This window comes from Schistocerca serialis, unplaced genomic scaffold (assembly GCF_023864345.2).
Source record: "Schistocerca serialis cubense isolate TAMUIC-IGC-003099 unplaced genomic scaffold, iqSchSeri2.2 HiC_scaffold_155, whole genome shotgun sequence".
Lineage (NCBI taxonomy): Eukaryota > Metazoa > Arthropoda > Insecta > Orthoptera > Acrididae > Schistocerca > Schistocerca serialis.
Window position 1 is genome coordinate 30001 of NW_026047714.1, and position 5000 is coordinate 35000.

Genomic DNA, 5000 nt, shown 5'->3' on the forward strand with positions numbered 1-5000 from the left:
AGGCGGTCGCACGCCTTCGGCTCGCCCCACCGGCAGGACGTCCCACGATACATGCCAGTTAAACACCGACGGGCGGTGAACCAACAGCGTGGGACACAAATCCAACTACGAGCTTTTTAACCGCAACAACTTTAATATACGCTATTGGAGCTGGAATTACCGCGGCTGCTGGCACCAGACTTGCCCTCCAATAGATACTCGTTAAAGGATTTAAAGTGTACTCATTCCGATTACGGGGCCTCGGATGAGTCCCGTATCGTTATTTTTCGTCACTACCTCCCCGTGCCGGGAGTGGGTAATTTGCGCGCCTGCTGCCTTCCTTGGATGTGGTAGCCGTTTCTCAGGCTCCCTCTCCGGAATCGAACCCTGATTCCCCGTTACCCGTTACAACCATGGTAGGCGCAGAACCTACCATCGACAGTTGATAAGGCAGACATTTGAAAGATGCGTCGCCGGTACGAGGACCGTGCGATCAGCCCAAAGTTATTCAGAGTCACCAAGGCAAACGGACCGGACGAGCCGACCGATTGGTTTTGATCTAATAAAAGCGTCCCTTCCATCTCTGGTCGGGACTCTGTTTGCATGTATTAGCTCTAGAATTACCACAGTTATCCAAGTAACGTGGGTACGATCTAAGGAACCATAACTGATTTAATGAGCCATTCGCGGTTTCACCTTAATGCGGCTTGTACTGAGACATGCATGGCTTAATCTTTGAGACAAGCATATGACTACTGGCAGGATCAACCAGGGAGCTGCGTCAACTAGAGCTGAGCAGCCGGCCGCCCGGGAGTGTGTCCCGGGGGCCCGCGCGAACACGCAAGCGTCCGCTCAATTATTCTGCAAACAGGAGGAGGCTGAGCTCCCCTGCACAACACACCTCGAAACCCTCTCAGGTCCCGGCGGCGCGCAGCGCCGTCCTAAGTACTTGGTCGGGTTCGAGAGAGGCGCAATCGCCCGGAGTTAGGCGAGTAGACGCTTTAGGTGCGACCACCCGTGCTCCCAACTGAGCTTGCCGCTGCCGACAGAGGCCCGGGAGCGTGCTGTCGTGGCATTGCCGGCGGGAGACAACACGCGCCACCTACGGTGACCGGCAGCTCCAACGCCAGCGCCACAGAAGGACAAAAGCCCCACTTGGGTGCCGAAGCGAACTCTCCCAGCACAGCGCACGCGCCAACACGTCCGCACAGCTGCGATACAAACCACCTGCGAGAACCGCTGGGGCGACCGAGCAGCAGACGGCGTCGCGGCGCCGAGCGCCGGGCGGCGGCGCATCCTCAGCGCACACAGTCCTCAATCGGACCAGCACACTGCAGATGGCCACCGCGCTTCGCACCGGGCCCGCGAGGACCTACTTTGGCCGCAAGGCGCCGCGAGCAGGGGGCGCCGGCGCGCAGCTGCGCCGCCTGCCGCGTCCGTCGGCCGGCGCGCCTGCCACTGGCCGCCCCCACCAGCCGGCTGTAGCGCGTGCGCCCACGCACCGCGCTGCCAGCACGCCGGGCGGCCCCCCCTCACCGGCCGGGGACGGTCCCACCCAGCCACCGCCGCGTATCGCCTCACACCCAGATCCCCTTTCGCGTTCGTGGGCATGGTGGGTCCCCTTTCACGTTCGTGGGCATGGTAGGTATCCCTGAAACAACCGGTTAATAGCTCGACCGATCGTCGCCAACACTGATTCACCTCTAGCGAGAACAACCGCACCACAACGGGTTACCTGTTGTTCATTTGCGTAACGTCACCAGCAAACGTAGACGTCCATCGCCATTTGCAACGAGTATTGCATGCCTGTGTCAGGTGTCACAACACACTACGTCTGCCCACATAGACGCAACAACATGTGCACGCCTCGAGAACACGTGGAAGGTAGCCCCCGTACGTATGCGGTGTCCATTGCGCGAACGACTGTCAGCCGGCCTCTGCAGGATGTCGCAGATGTGGAACGCGGTGCAACATGCTATCACGGTGTGTGAGAAGAGACGACTACGTCCGAATACACGCTCCACTACATCAACAGACTGCTCATGCTGATCGCCATCCAGGGCGTCCGTTCCTCCCACACGTCTGAATGGCGTACCACACTGCAATCCAGCTCTTATAGGGAGACGACACGTAGCTGCGTGCACAATATTTGGACTGTATGGTCTGCCGTTGCTAGGCGCAGTCGTCGTACGGTCACACATGTGCCACGATGTATCATTCAGTACATACGGACCAATGTGCAGTACAGTTTGTGGGTTTTGCGTACATCGGCGGACAGGTGACAGGCCGTACCACAACGTAGGCTGAGTACGTCGGCATGCGAAGGGCATTGAACATGCAAACTTCTCAACGACCAGCTTGCGAAGGCAGGGGGGAAGGGGGGGGGGCATGTACGTCCTGCTGCTATCCACATTACAGTGTATAGCAGGAGCATGTGGAAAGTCAGCAACACCTGCAAGGTGTTTAACATGACGCGATACACAGGGGACCGGGCAGTGCGAATAGCGAACTATATTGCGAGGGTTGCGGTTAGGCAACACTACACTAATTTAACGAGTTGCATAACAATTACAGAGCAGGTTCAGCGACAACGTGCGTCAGGTTAAGGCGCAATATAGGTTAGGTTGAGGCACAATATAGGTTAGGTTAAGGCACAACATGGGTTACGTTAAGGCACAAATTGGGTTACGTTAAGGCACAACATGGGTTACGTTAAGGCACAACATGGGTTACGTTAAGGCACAAATTAGGTTACGTTAAGGCACAAATTAGGTTACGTTAAGGCACAAATTAGGTTACGTTAAGGCACAAATTAGGTTACGTTAAGGCACAAATTAGGTTACGTTAAGGCACAAATTAGGTTACGTTAAGGCACAAATTAGGTTACGTTAAGGCACAAATTAGGTTACGTTAAGGCACAAATTAGGTTACGTTAAGGCACAAATTAGGTTACGTTAAGGCACAAATTAGGTTACGTTAAGGCACAAATTAGGTTACGTTAAGGCACAAATTAGGTTACGTTAAGGCACAAATTAGGTTACGTTAAGGCACAAATTAGGTTACGTTAAGGCACAAATTAGGTTACGTTAAGGTACAATATGGGTTAGGTTAAGGTACAATATGGGTTAGGTTAAGGTACAATATGGGTTAGGTTAAGGTACAATATGGGTTAGGTTAAGGTACAATATGGGTTAGGTTAAGGCACAACGTAGGTTAGGTTAAGGCACAACGTAGGTTAGGTTAAGGCACAACATAGGTTAGGTTAAGGCACAACATAGGTTAGGTTAAGGCACAACATAGGTTAGGTTAAGGCACAACATAGGTTAGGTTAAGGCACAACATAGGTTAGGTTAAGGCACAACATAGGTTAGGTTAAGGCACAACATAGGTTAGGTTAAGGCACAACATAGGTTAGGTTAAGGCACAACATAGGTTAGGTTAAGGCACAACATAGGTTAGGTTAAGGCACAACATAGGTTAGGTTAAGGCACAACGTAGGTTAGGTTAAGGCACAACGTAGGTTAGGTTAAGGCACAACGTAGGTTAGGTTAAGGCACAACGTAGGTTAGGTTAAGGCACAACGTAGGTTAGGTTAAGGCACAACGTAGGTTAGGTTAAGGCACAACGTAGGTTAGGTTAAGGCACAACGTAGGTTAGGTTAAGGCACAACGTAGGTTAGGTTAAGGCACAACGTAGGTTAGGTTAAGGCACAACGTAGGTTAGGTTAAGGCACAACATAGGTTAGGTTAAGGCACAACATAGGCTAGGTTAAGGCACAACATAGGTTAGGTTAAGGCACAACATAGGTTAGGTTAAGGCACAACATAGGTTAGGTTAAGGCACAACATAGGTTAGGTTAAGGCACAACATAGGTTAGGTTAAGGCACAACATAGGTTAGGTTAAGGCACAACATAGGTTAGGTTAAGGCACAACATAGGTTAGGTTAAGGCACAACATAGGTTAGGTTAAGGCACAACATAGGTTAGGTTAAGGCACAACATAGGTTAGGTTAAGGCACAACGTAGGTTAGGTTAAGGTACAACGTAGGTTAGGTTAAGGTACAACGTAGGTTAGGTGAAGGCGCAATGTAGGTTAGGTTAAGGTACGATATACCTTAGGTTAAGGTACAATATCGCTTAGGTTAAGGTACAATATAGCTTAGGTTAAGGTACACGTTGTAGGGAAAGGTGTATTTTGGGGGGGGAGGGGGCGGCAGGTTCGTTGATAGTGATTATCGTAAGTGCATGCCTGCGGGATCATCCGATTTGTCACGTCAGGATGCACTTGTGGCTCATGACAGGCGGCGCTCCGATTCCAAGGTTGTGGCAGATCTGTGTCTTTCATTCCTGCCATTGTTTGTGTACTGTGACAGGAGGCAGTATTGTGATGTTGGGTGCACCCCTGTGTAGGACATGTGTGGGTGTTCGTGGCTTAGCTGAGCAATGGCGGATGTCGGAAGGGTGGGATATTCTGTTTTCTGGGTGGACCTCCCGGTCTGGTTATGATAGTGTGGATTGTGTAATGTGGCGGAGAGGATGCACCGGATGTTCTTCCATGCTGGTGGTTAGATATTGTGTGTGTGCCTGTTAGAGGCAGAGAGTAGTGTGTGATAGTGTCTGGCTGACGTGTGGTTCTCATTGTGTGCAGAGTCTTTCAGCATGTATAGGGACGGTTGTATATATTATCTGTATTCTGATGGCTCTGCATCTATTACTAATCAGTGCCGTGTATACGGTTACTCTGGTTCCAGTCGAAACTGTTCTATCTCTGTACATTAGTGACACTGCGGCTCCACTATGTTGCCGCCCCTGTCGGCCGTTTCCCCCAGTGTGTGGCTAATGATTATCAGCAATCAGTCTATTAGTCAATACCGGTAGTGTGACGACGTGAAATGTCCGGGATGGGGGAAGCTACACGCTTCCCGTGGGTCAGGGCCTAGAAAGACTCTTCCCACGCAGGAGGCTCGGACTGTCATTACTCTTCCGAGAAATATATTTGCCCAGCGTTTTTTGCGACTGCG

The 5000-nt window shown here is 51.4% G+C and overlaps 1 non-coding gene across 1 annotated transcript in view; it reads right to left on the reverse strand.

The window, feature by feature from the left end:
- The window catches only part of LOC126443499 (small subunit ribosomal RNA), a 1909-nt gene extending 1155 nt beyond the window's left edge, over nucleotides 1-754 (reverse strand). Inside the window, exon 1 of the ribosomal RNA XR_007581963.1 lies at nucleotides 1-754. This exon is cut by the window's left edge and continues 1155 nt beyond it. This is a non-coding gene — a ribosomal RNA (small subunit ribosomal RNA).
- Between the last annotated feature and the right edge of the window lie 4246 nt (nucleotides 755-5000).